The following is a 13,895-nucleotide window of genomic DNA, read 5'->3' on the forward strand; positions in this document are numbered from 1 at the left end:
CAACTCGTCCTAGATGTTAATTGAACTTGGTCATCCTGGGCGATAGTCAGAGCTTTATCCCTTTATGCCACAGGAGCAGCCTAGAAACTAAATGTGAAAGTAATCCTTTGGTTTTTCATTGCCTTGACATGACAAGCTGTCTTTTTGTTTCAGATTAATTTATAATCTTTCTACTTTGTACCTCATATCCTTCTCTCATATTTATGCTGGCCTGTACTAGTCTCATTTTTATCTTTCCTCTCTGTATGGCACTCAACCATCAGTACCTATCCAAGTCTGTTTGCAAGGTTACAACTCAAGAGGCTTGATTTATTTCCCTTTAATACATGAACAATTATCTTCATTGTTCTGCCATTTACTCTGAGGTTTTCTCAAAACAGGCTTTAATAGGCAGTTCTCTTTTGACTGAACATTTAAACTCTTGTCTTGGCTTTCAGCAGTTCTGCTTTGACTTTAACTTGTTGTATCTAGTGGTATAGTCCAAGATATTGGCGCAGTGCTCTGCAAAACCTCTGATAAAAAGCACATGCAGTCATGGCTTGTTGCCAGAGATGCATATATTAAAAATTCACAAAATGCTTAAATTCAAATTTAAGTTTATTTTGGTACTTGACTCCTAAGTATTTTACAGAGCCCAACTTGAACCGATTAATATGACAACTGAGTCATAAGCAGCAAATAATGATGATGTTTTATTAAATTTATACTACTTTTGATATCAAAACCACCATCAGGAAACAATGTTAATAAATTAACGAGAACTTTCATTTAAAAGAATGCAGACTTCTGAAAAAACAGTGCCCAAATCAGCACAAGCTATATACAAGTTCAAAAAATGATAAGATTAGAAAACTCATAATCACAGCTTCAGTGAAAAATGAGATAAACTAAAATATTGTTTGTGTAAAAATTATTATCAAATTATAGTGGAAAATAAAAAAGATGAACCAAAGTAAATAAGAAAATAAACTTTACAGCCAACTTAAAATGTTTACAGGCATAAAACCAAAATGATGTTAAAATGACCGTTGTCAGTTTGTGAATGTTAACAAATATATGTCTGTGTGTGTGTGTGTGTGTGTGTGTGTGTGTGTGTGTGTGTGTGTGTGTGTGTGTGTGTGTGTGTGTGTGTGTGTGTGTGTGTGTGTGTGTGTGTGTGTGTGTGTGTGTGTGTGTATATATATATATATATATATATATATATATATATATATATATATATTCACTTTAGAACATTGAATTACCATAATATCGAAATTCAAAATATTGAGACCTGAAAGTGCATTATACTGAAAGTTCACAATGTCGAATGTTAGAATGTTGAATCAGCTGTGTAAATACTGATATGATGTGCAAGTTGGTTGTTCTGTCATTAAGGGCTTACAATCAAAATGTCAAGGTGACTTTCCTCAACAGCTGGAAGGACGAACATGGAGTGGCAAAGAGGCAAAACTACAAATGCAATTCCTGTTAACTTTGAAATGTACGTTTGTAGTTTGGAGCATTGGTATTTTCAAGGGCGTCACACTACAGTGGGGATCGGGAACATTACCCTTTTTTTCACTGTAGTGTGATCTTGGAATTAGAATATATAAGTAGCAGGGGGTGTGGGTGGGTGCAGGGGGGATTGCCCCCCTGCAAAATGGTAAGACATTTTCCGCCTCGTAGCGGATGTTTTTTTCAGGATGGTGAGTGGCTGAAAGTTGATTCTTTCCTTTGATTGTTCTGGGTTGGGGTTATGAATAGTCAAGGAAAGCCACCTTGACATTTTGATAGTAAACTGTCATTAAGACATGTTACATTGTAGTAAATAAGAAGGGAACATGACTGAGGTTACCTGTGAAACTCTGGTGAGTACTGGAGAGCTATATAGTAATGCGTAATGTTTTAGCAGTGAAGTAGTGTTTCTAAGAGAAGGTTGAGGATAGTTTTTTGCTATTTAAACAGGCAGCCATGAAGTATGGAATGGTATGTTTGCCATTTTGTTCTGTGTAGTGCGATCTTGGAGTTGATATATTTAAGTAGCAGGGTGTGGGGTGGGGGCACAACCCCCCACATGGGAGGGTGCCCCCCTGCTTATATTTGGAGAAGTTTAATATAGTTTGTTTTTTATTTGTTTTTGTATGTTGTTGTGGTAGAGTATAGTAAGTGCTGGTTTGCTGTTTTTTTGATGTTATGAGATTCAATGCTTTCAGGCTTTGGTGTATTGTTGTTTTCAAGGTTTTGGTCTCAGTATTTTGAATTTTGCTATTACGGTATTTCAGTGTTCTAAAGTGAATATATATATATATATATATATATATATATATATATATATATATATATATATACATGCTTATATGGGTCCCATTCAGAGGATCAAATCAGCAGAAAGTTGAATGTCACATGGTCTAGACCATCTGATCAACTTTCCAAAATGTCAATGATTTTGAGATCATGGTACAGTGTGGATCGGGGAATTTATCCTTTTCCCCACTGTAGTGTGATCTTGGAATTGGTATATATCATATTATATGCGGAGGGTGTGGGGAGTGCTCACCCCCCTGCAAAAAAGGCAGATTTTTTTTTTTGTTTTCCATTGTTTGACTTTTCTTCAAATCGATCATATGGTCTTGACCATACGATGTTCAAATTTCTGTTGAGTCGATCTAAATTGATTTACAAATTATCTTCTTGATAGCTCTTTCCACGTTTATGCATATAATCAATACTCAGCAGATCCCCAGGGATCCCTGCAAGGGTCTCTTCTTTTTTTACATTTTTCTTAAATGATCTAAGCAAGAACCTTTCTGCACACAGTTTCACATTGTATGCAGATGATATATTAGTCCTCCAATTCACTAAATCACATAAATCCTCTAAGAATAACTACAGACCTGCATCATAAAACTAAGCCAGTGGTGAAATAATAACAAACTGAGGATGATCCAAGAAAGGCCAATGTAATGATATTTTCTTCCACTCAGAAAATCAGCTGACTTACATAACATCATATTTATAGACGCAAAAGACAATCTTACCTCAAACATCACTGAATACAAGTACTAAGGCTTGATACTTCAGGCCTCTCTTTCACTAATAACCATGCTAATCATATTGCAAACAAGGTCGTTTTCATATCTCCAGTTTTGTTACAATATCTCATATCGACTTTCTCCATAGCAATTTTTTTTTAAATGGTCTCCTATCCAAATTTGAAAATGGATTACACTTACTTGCCCTACATTCAGCCAATGAGATCCAAACTGTGAAGAATAAAATGTTAAGCTTTGCTTTATTATCTAAACTCTCACTCACCACTACAACCTCATTAAAAAGTCTCTTGGCTGCCAGTTGCTGACAGGACATCTTTTCTGTTCTGCTGCCTATTTTTATTTAAAATATCAAAATTAGGATACTACTCACCTCTAAGATCAAAACTGCAATTTAGGGAAAAGGCATATTCTCTAAGAAGCAGCTATGAAGATAGTGACCAGGCCTTCTGTTAAAAATGAAATATGTGAAAAGGTATTCATTAGACTAGGCTTGGTGACCTGGAAATACAACAATTAAAGAATTTAAACTATCCCTACATAAGCACCTTATTAATGAATCCACCTGCAAATGTTATGGGGACAATGGATAATCATCTCATGATAACACACATCAGGGTCACTATTACTACAATGGTACTGTATATAATCTCATTGTCTAAGTATTTGTACAATTGCTTATTTGTTAAATGTACATAATTCACAGTGTCTAATTATTTGCAAAAGTGAGTGTTATTGGTTAATTCTTTAAATTCCACATATAGCTGTATAAGGATCTGTGTTTGAATCCACAGTTTCCGTATTGTATTTATAAAATTTTCACAAGTGTAATCTAATGAATGCATGCAATACATAGTCCATTGGCGCCTGAGTCTTGGCTGAAAAGGGTCATAAACCAGCCTACCTACCTGGTCAACATATGTACATACATAAATAAACAAATAAATAAATAAATAAATGCATAAATAAGTATTATAATTGCCTCCTCTCTTACCTACCTGTAAAGTGTGCATATTCATGCTGAGTCTGTGATGTGTCAGTTGTGGTCACTACGAGTAGAGTATGCATATTCATGCTAAGTCTGTGATATGTCATTTGTGGTCACTATGTATAATACCCCATCAAGGAGGCCATGATTTGATCTCTGTTCCTGTTTGAGATGACTCTGCCAGTCTACCCTGTCTTCTATACCCTCCCATAGTAAAACATGAAGCACATGAAATGGATGTCATGTTCCTTATTCTTCTGTTGCTTTCTGACTATCGTGTGTAATAATATCTATTATATATCTTTCAGCTTAACTGGAAATCTAAGGGCTATAATATTAACACTTCAGACACATTCCTCATACTCACCTTACTCACCTTATATTTGCAGGTCTATATTAGAACATCGAAGTTTCACAACATCGAATGTTCTAATATCGACCCCTATTCAGCGAACGCTGAAAATAGTGAAGCTGCAGTAAACTGAATTTCGGTTGTCCGTTTCTGTCTCTTAGCTATTTTCAGCACTGTGGTGGAACGTTATGGGTCGGGTTCAGGTAAGTGTGCGATTGTGTGGACGTGAGGCTTAGGGCAGGTTAGGTGAGTTAGGTTTAGGGCATGGGTCAGGTAAGTGTGCGATTGTGTGGACATGAGGGTTAGGGTGGGGTAGGTGAGTTAGAGTTAGGGCACGGGTGAGGTGAGTGTGCGATAGTGACAGACCTTAGGGTTAGAGTTTGGGTTAAGGTAAGTGGATAGTTAGTGGTGTATGTACAGTTTAGTGTAGGGTTAGATGTACGATTTTAGGTGTATGTGTGGGGATTGCTGCTTGTTTGGTGTGCTTGTGTTGTGTGTATGTGTTTCGGAATGAGCAAATTTTTTCCCTAGGAAAAAATTTGCTGTTCTGAATGTTCGATGTTATCAGCGTTCACTGAATATGGGTTGATATTAGAACATTCAAAGTTGTGAAACTTCGATGTTCTAATATAGACCCTATATTTACACCTTTGCTGACACCTGTGGCTTGCCAGTTGTCTGCTTCCCTGTATTGTCTTCACACAGCTTCATCCACATGGTTACTGTCACACTATGTCAAGTATGTTTTCAGTATTGATTGCTCTTATTATGGTCACCTGTACCCATTTTGTGCCTCACACAATTTTGTTAATTAATTATTTTCATATTTAACTCAACATACATGGCTAATGCTCACTTGCATAAATGAAAACAGTTTATTTGTTAGCAATCACCTCACTCGGGATAACGCTTGTCACCAGTCTCATTACTATGTAACAGCATCATTTGAAACATAATTTTTTGTGTCGTTCTGTACCCTTCTTTCCCTCCTCAACCATCTAAACCAACAATTAGTGAGATATCTAATGTATAAGGCTGTCTCTGAGGTTTATGCTCATAATTGTACATCTTGCATTGGACACCAAAAACTTAGCCATCTGGTTTCACACAATTTGCATGGAACCCTCCTAGTACAGTATATCAAACAGCTGCTGGTACATGTCTGTTTTTGAATCTTGGAACTAAATCTCTATTCTTGGCACAACGATATACACCTGGCCTATAACATAATTCCAGTAAATAAGTCTCTTGATTATTAAACACTGCCTTCACTTCCATATCCCTTGATAAACTTATAGATGCTATAGTGATTCAGTAGCTAACATCCACTAATATAGGTCACTGTTAGACCTATCATAACCCCCCTATTATATTCCTGTTTACACTAACCCATTCCTGTTGTGTTATTTATCATCACATACCTTGCCTTGTATGTCATCTATTATATGTCAAAAATCACTTCCTTCCTTCCCTGCAAATAACAGGCAACTTATGGCTAAAACCATCCACATCACCCTTCCCGTTATGACTGTGCCATGTTACATTATATATCCAGTGCAAAACCAATGTTTGCACAGGTTCTTGCATTTTCCACTTTGTCGTATGATTTTATAGTGTTAATGGTGGTGTTAGTAACCAACGTCTGTCCCTTCTGTGTTCCTTATCTCCCTATAAAAACATAAGTGTCACTGATTTTGTTTGGTCTGTGAGAGATGCTGTTAGAAACACCCAGGCATCAATATTCCTTTTTGAAAATATAGGGATGCCATTCCTAGAAAACTGCTGCGCTCCTTATCATTCTTGAAACTGTCACAAAACCATGAGCATTGTCTACACATTGTAGGTTTATACTGGGGATTGGTGTGGGGTATATTTGGTGAGGGCTGCTATACTATTAAGGAAAGGTGAGTTCAGCTGGGATGGTATTTCTACAGTAGAAGAGTTGGGAGAGGGGTTTGGTTGACCTTTACTTTCTGGGCACTGTATTTATTTGTCAAAAGACCAGAATTTCTTTGAATTATTTTGTATTGGTTTTGGAGATGGATATAGTATTGTTTTCTATCTGCAAAAACAATTTTTTTAGTAATACCGCACAGCTGTTTGGCATTTTGCAGGGTCTAGCATGCTTTTGTTTTATACATTTTATCAGGTTTTTAACCAAGGAGCATGGTTGGATTTTATTTGTTTCCTTCTCTGTGATGAATATTTAGAAATATTATGTTAAATTCCTGAATAGCCTCATCTAGAGGTAGGGTGTTAAGGATGTGCCAGTTTTATGATTTTAGGGTGGATGTAAATGTGTCTGTGTTGAATGTAGAGAAGTTCCAAACTGTTTTTTAAACATGTTGTTTAGGAAAGTGTGCAATGAGTCCATTAGTATATGCTGGAAGGTGGTCACTGAGGGTATCTGGGAAAATTCCAGAAGAAATTAATTTTGTGGGGTCTATGTACCATTATGTGGTCAAACATTTTATCCCTATCATTAGTTTTGCTGTAATTTATAAGTAATTTCTAGGGGAATTTTGATGTAAAGTTAGCCACTCAATACTGACATCACGTACTATTATTTTCTCATTAGTGAAAATTTTAGATAACCAGGAGAGAACATATTTCATTGTGGTTGTGGTGTTACCTGGTGGTATCTGGAGTACAATTATGCATAAGTTCTTGTGGGTGTTCAGGTTAAGGAAGGATATGAGAAGCTATTGAATGTGGAAACTGGTTATTGTATGAAAATAAGGAAAAGAGTTTATATGATTGTGGATACAGAATGGCTACCACTCCTGCTTTTTTATACTGTTGGTGTGCCCTGATAATATTATAGCTTTGTGGTAATATTTCTGTCTTTTATATTGGGTTTAAGCTAGGCTTCTGTTACAGCTAGGATACTTGGAGTGTGATGGGACAGGCAGGAATGGTGTTCTCTTATATTTTTGCAAATGCTATAAAGGTCAATGCTGACTATGTTATGGTTTTCGAATGTGGAAGGTAGAATGTGGAATGTGGAATGTGGAAACTCTGGTGTGGCCATTTTCTGGTGAGATAGGACTAGCTGTTTTGGAATCTTTGTTACAAGGTCCTGGGTTAGTGTGCATGTCACCACATAATAGTATTTTATTGGAGGACTATATTGATCTTGGAAGTAGATTAGACTGCTCTAAGTTTTTGTTTTGTTTTGTTAAGGATGGAGGCTCAATTAAGAATTTTATATTTGTATTGATGAAGAAGACATTTGTTGTATAGATTGGGAGCAGCTAAGTAATATGAATACCTGGTGTTATGGTTGCTAGAGGGATGTGTTTGTAATAGAGATGCATGTTGACATGAATTTTGTGTGACTGGATGTAAGATGAGAAAGCTGAAGAATAAAGGTAGTGAGTATGGTTAGCGATTGTTTGGTTAGGATAGATGGTGTGATAGAATGATTATATACAGTGTTGAATTGGTGGGACATGTTGCTTTTGGTGAGGTGCAAGGGTAGGTGTATGAAGATTTGAGGTAATTAGTGCAGTGCATTGTACAGAGAGGAAATGGATGGTTAAGTGAAGTGGAGTTTGGCTAAGAGATAATGAAGGTGGCACTGGTGAGGAGAGAGTGTTTTGTGTGAGGAAGAAAGACTTTTGATATTTATAGAGCTACTTGGGCATGTAAGATATGTTTGTCTTGGTGAAGAGTGAATAGGAGGATTTGGGGTTAATAAGAATGGAAATAAAGAGGGACCGGGTGGAATTTGTGGGTAGGATAGAGGAGCAGAGTGAACCCAAGTGAAGTAAGTTTGAATAGAGTGGATTTCTGCCTTCCTATCTCAGGAATGTCACTAGAATCAATCATTGATTGTTTTTATGGCTGAGAAGGATGCTAGTAAGCCAATGATGAGGTGAAAAGAGAGAGCTATACAACAGAAATTGGTATACAGAAAATAAACAGAAATAATAAAAGAGCAATATAGTTGCATTCTGTAGTGGCAGCACGTTTTAGGCAAACTGCTGCAAATCTGAGGAGAAATTTAGAGTTGCTATCTAAAGTAAAAAGAAAAGAGGTATTAGGAGGAGGTGATTTGTTAGATTAAAAAAGATTATGTTCCATTTAATTTCTAAGGAACAGGCTGGATTTATGGCAACTAGACAAACTAGTGATAACACACTTACACTACATAATATGATGATGTATACTAAACAAAACAACTCTAATATTTATGCCCTTATAATAGATGCTCAGAAAGCATTTGATAGAGTGGATATAAACTTTTTGTTTGATGTGTTGCCTTATTTCAATATGCCACAGGAATTTATTCAGATACTACAAATATTATATAGTAATCCGTATACTATGTTATATATTAATAGGAGTTATTCTAAAAGAATACAGATTAAAAATGGTACATGGCAGGGTTGCCCTTTGTCCCCCTTATTGTTTAACCTTTATTCAGAACCTCTATTTTTATATATTAAGCAAAATTTGTATCATAATGCACCAATACTTTATAGGAATACATTAGTAATGTCGGCATTTGCTGATGATCTTATTATTTATTGTACAACCCCAATTTCTGATAGTGAAAAGATATTAAATGTTATAAACAAATTTTCAGAAGTCTCTAATTATAAAATTAATTTGGAGAAAACTAGTATTTTCCCGTTAAGAACCCCTAAACCTTTTTCATTAATGTCCCTCTTGGGGAAGATATCATGTAAAGAAAATATCAAATATTTGGGTATTAGCTTCTCTACGGATAATAAGGACTTTTATAGTAATAATATTAAGCAGTATGGGAACTAATAGTAGCTGATTGTGGCAGATGGAGGAATTTAAGACTACCGGTATTGGCAAAAGTATCAATAGTGAAAATGAATATATTACCATGAATGTTATATATCTTTAGGTCTGCTCAAGTATCAATTACAAAGACAGTTTTTAAACAAATTCATAAAGATCTAGCTAAATTTATTTGGGAGCCAAAAAAAACTAGAATATCGTATGAGAAATTAATGACACCGAAGAGTAGGGGAGGACTTGAGTTACCAAATTTTGAAGTATACTATTTAATTGTGAATGCCAACAGGTGTTTAAGAATTGCTAATTACGAGGTAATTAATACAAAGTGGATACCAACTTGGGTGGTCTTGAATTACAAGCATATTCTAGATCGGAACATAAATCCTAAAGCTTTACCCTTTTTGGATAAAAGTAGTTTGATAAAGTATGGGATTATGGACCACTTAAAAACATATGTGTCATCTTTGCAAAATTTATTCCAATCAGTAGACTTGTTGCAATATATGATGGTTTTTCAGCCTTTCCATAGGAATCCCAATTTTAAACTAAATAATCAGTTGATTGATCTTAGTAAATTCCCATTAATAGTTAATTTGACTCTGATTGATGTTTTTAATAAATTTCATTTATCGGCTTCACAAGTTAGGCAGGAATTGAATCTTCCTAAGAGTTATATGGTTGTCATGAGACAAATCAGAGAACTTGCTCTGAGTCATTTTGAAAACTTTAAACTGGTAGTTGGAATTGTGGATAAATGCTCTGAATTGTGGCAGGCTCTCCAACAGGAGGTCAAATTTATAACAACAACAAATAAATTAATTAAAGATTTAAAATTCCAGGATAAAATTCTGTTGTCAGGGTATTGGGTAAACAAAATTACAGTAGCAGATAATCAGGTATTAAAAGCAATTGATTTAACAATAAAATCGGTCTCTTTTCAAAAGTTGATGTATACGCAGTTGATGATTTGGAATAATGCTTATTATACTCGTCTTAGGTTACATAAATTTAATCCTAGGAATTCTCCAACTTGTCCATATTGCACAAATCAAATGGCGGATCTTCTTCATATGTTCTGGAGCTGCAAGTGTATATATAAACTTTGGAACTCTCTTAGAACACAACTACAAAAGATGGGTTATCAAAGTTCAACGTTATCATGGGAATTTATGATTCTACATGTTCCTCCAAGAGAGCTCTCTAGGTCACAAACTATAATATGCATGAATATTGTTTTGCTGATGAAGTTATATATAGCTACAAACTGGTTAGAACCAGATAAGACATCATGGGATAATTTTAAGCTTGTGGCTATAAAGCATATATTAGCACATAAATTACTCCTGAAGCAAAGTAACAAAAATATTAATAACCCAAAAATATGGGAAAAGGTTTTTAACATTATATTAGCATAATACTGTTATTAGGAATATATTAAAGTTTGGATGTATATGTGGAGGAAACAATGTTTTGAAAATGTGTATGATATGTATGGACGCAAAGTACTTCTACAAATGTTTTGGCTTTGTTTTTTTTTCCCTGGTGTCTTCTTTTTTGGAATAATGATGATTTTTATATGGAAGCATTTCATGTAGATATTGGATATAGTTTTGATAGTAATAGTAGTGAATTATGTGTGTGATTTTATTGTATTTTGAAAATATATATATCAATAAAAATTTATTATGGAAAAAAAAAAGGAGGAGGTGATTTGTGCCTTCCGTCGATTTAACAGTGTTTTAACGTAAAAGGGTTTGCGGTATTGACAGGATGAAATTTCACTGTCAGGTTGTAAATGTAGGATATAGTCAAAGTATAACTGGTTGAAAAACTGTAAAATATCTATTCATTGCCCGAATCAAATATATGTAATTTCAAAAACAGGATAAAATCTTATAGCACTTATATGCAGGAAATGTCTTTTGTGCTGTAGCACTTTGTTATTAAACTTCTTGTTGGAACTGAGGTCAACATGCTTAGGGAATATGTGGCTGTGCATTTCTATAATTATTCTAGAAGTCTTCGGTTGCTTGAATATATTAGTGATGACCTAATGGGCATGCTATGGATTGATTAGTGGGCTTTACAAAAACTATAAAGAGGAATACAAAGTAGTGAGTAGGATTTAAATAAAGAATTGAATAAATAAATACTGTTTTGAAATGGTGTTATTGTTGAAAGCAGGGAAAAAGAAAACAGGTTCAGATTGGAGAGTGTGAGTAACAGTGATAGAGAGTAACCAAGATGGCCTCTGCATGGTCTTGTGCTTACCTTGATTTATAAAAAACAAAGAACACCACAGGAGGTAGGCAGTGGTCAGAGGGCTGTGCATGTAGGAAAAACATGCACAGAAGCAGATATAACAGTGTAAACATGTTGCTTTGCACAGGTCACAAATAAGCAGCTTAAGAAATTTCTGATTAATTTAAGCACATTAGTAACTTCAGTTTAATGAAATCTTGGAAAGTCAGAGAATGCCTGTGGAGTGGAGAAAAAGTGTTTTGGTAACTATTTTTAAGAATAAGGGTGATGTGCAGAGCTGTAGTAACTAAAGAGGGATAAAATTGATCAGTCACACCTTGAAGTTATGGAAGAGTAGTGGAAGCTAGGTTAAGAAGGGAGGTGATGATTAGTGATCAGCAGTATGATTTCATGCCGGGAAAGAGCACTACAGATGTGATATTTGCTCTGAGAGTGTTAATGGAGAAATATGGAGAAGGTCAGAAAGAGTTGCATTGTGTCTTTGTGAACTTGGAGAAAGCAAATGATAGGGTGCCTAGAGAGGAGTTGTGGTATTGTATGAGGAAGTCGGGAGTGGGAGAGAAGTATGTAAGAGTGGCACAGGATATGTACAAGGGTAGAGTGACAGTGGTGAGGTGTGCAGTGGGAGTGACAGATGTGTTTAAGGTGGAGGTGGGATTACATCAAGGATCAGCTCTCACCCCTTTCTTATTTGCAATGGTGATGGACAGGTTGACAAACGAGATCAGACAGGAGGCCCCATGGACTATGATGTTTGCAGATGACATTGTGATCTGTAGTGACAGTAGGGACCAGGTTGAGAAGACCCTAGAGAGGTGGAGATATGCTCTAGAGAGGAGAGGAATGAAGGGCAGCAGGACTAGGACAGAATATATGTGTGTGAATGAGAGGGGGGGATAGAGGAATGGTGAGGATGCAGGGAGTAGAGTTGGGCGAGGGTGGATGAGTTTAAGTACTTGTGATCAACAGTTCAAAGTAATGGTGAGTGTGGAATGGGTGGAGAAGAGTGTCAGAAGTGATTTGTGACAGACGAGTGCCATAAGAGTGAAAGGGAAGGTCTACAAGGGTGTGATGAGACTAGCTATGTTGTACAACCACAATTTTCAGCATTAACATGCACACAGCCATTTAGCATAATCCAAACCACATACCCTACAGCAAAAAGAACAGTCAACATTCCATTGTTTGATAAACCCAGTACTTGGCAAAGAATGCTTTCAATGAAAAAAAAACAGTAGCCACTCTATTGATACAGTCAGCATTCAGAAAAGTGAACTGCAACCATCTCTATCTCTCTATATATGCATCTATCTATCAATATATATATATATATATATATATATATATATATATATATATATATATATATATATATATATATATATAGGTCTACCTTACTTCATAGAAATCCCACATCATCAAATCCCACTTGAATCACTGGAACAAAAAGATCTGCCCAGGGTAAGTAACCTGTTGTGCGAGATGGTGATCTTTGCCCTTTTTCCAACTGTAGTGCTATACTGGAGTTGGTATATTTAGTTGGGGAGTGGGGGGCATAGCCCTCCACCTGGGTGATTTAGGGATGGTGCAGTTTAGGTTTTGTTTGTTTTTGGGTAAGTGGTTACTTACACTGGGAAGATCTTTGTTGTTCTGGTGATTCGATGAAGTGGAATTTTGATATTATCAGTCTTAATGAACTGTGATTTGATGATGTGGGATTTGATGAAGTCAGATAGACCCATAATCATATACATATATATTTATTTACAGGAGCGAACACAAACCCTGTTAATTCACATAACAGCAATTTGCCAAAAAATGTTCACTAAATACTGAGCAAAAATAAACCATCCTACTCCACATAAGAGCAAAGAAAAAGTCTTTGTTTTATTAGGGGATCAAGCCTCCCTGCACTCCATATCCCCCAGACTTAAATATACCAACTCCACTTGGAAAAAGGAGGAATCTCCTTGAAAATGGAAATCACTTTCACCACACACTTAAAACCACACCAGTAATAATTTCCCAACAAACTGATAGCAAACTGCACATAAAATACCAAGCACAAACCACAGAGAACTAGTCCTAAACCACTAAATAAATGATAAACCCCACAGCAAACCACAAAATACAAAATTTAGTGCTTTCATCATTAATGCTATCCACACTAACCAGACCTTGACCTAATGTACACTTGCTCATTCCTGAGAGCCACTAAGCCATTCAACTTTATATACATTCACACAAATTCGCAACCACACACACACACACACACACACACACACACACACATATTTGTATATATGTATACACACACACACACACACACACACACACACACACACACACACATGCGCACATACACACACACACACACACACACACACACACACACACACACACACACACACATATATATTTGTATATGTGTATACACACACACACACACACACACACACACACACACACACACACACACACACAC

This window comes from Protopterus annectens, chromosome 12.part0, assembly GCF_019279795.1.
Source record: "Protopterus annectens isolate FY-2018-M chromosome 12.part0, PAN1.0, whole genome shotgun sequence".
Lineage (NCBI taxonomy): Eukaryota > Metazoa > Chordata > Ceratodontiformes > Protopteridae > Protopterus > Protopterus annectens.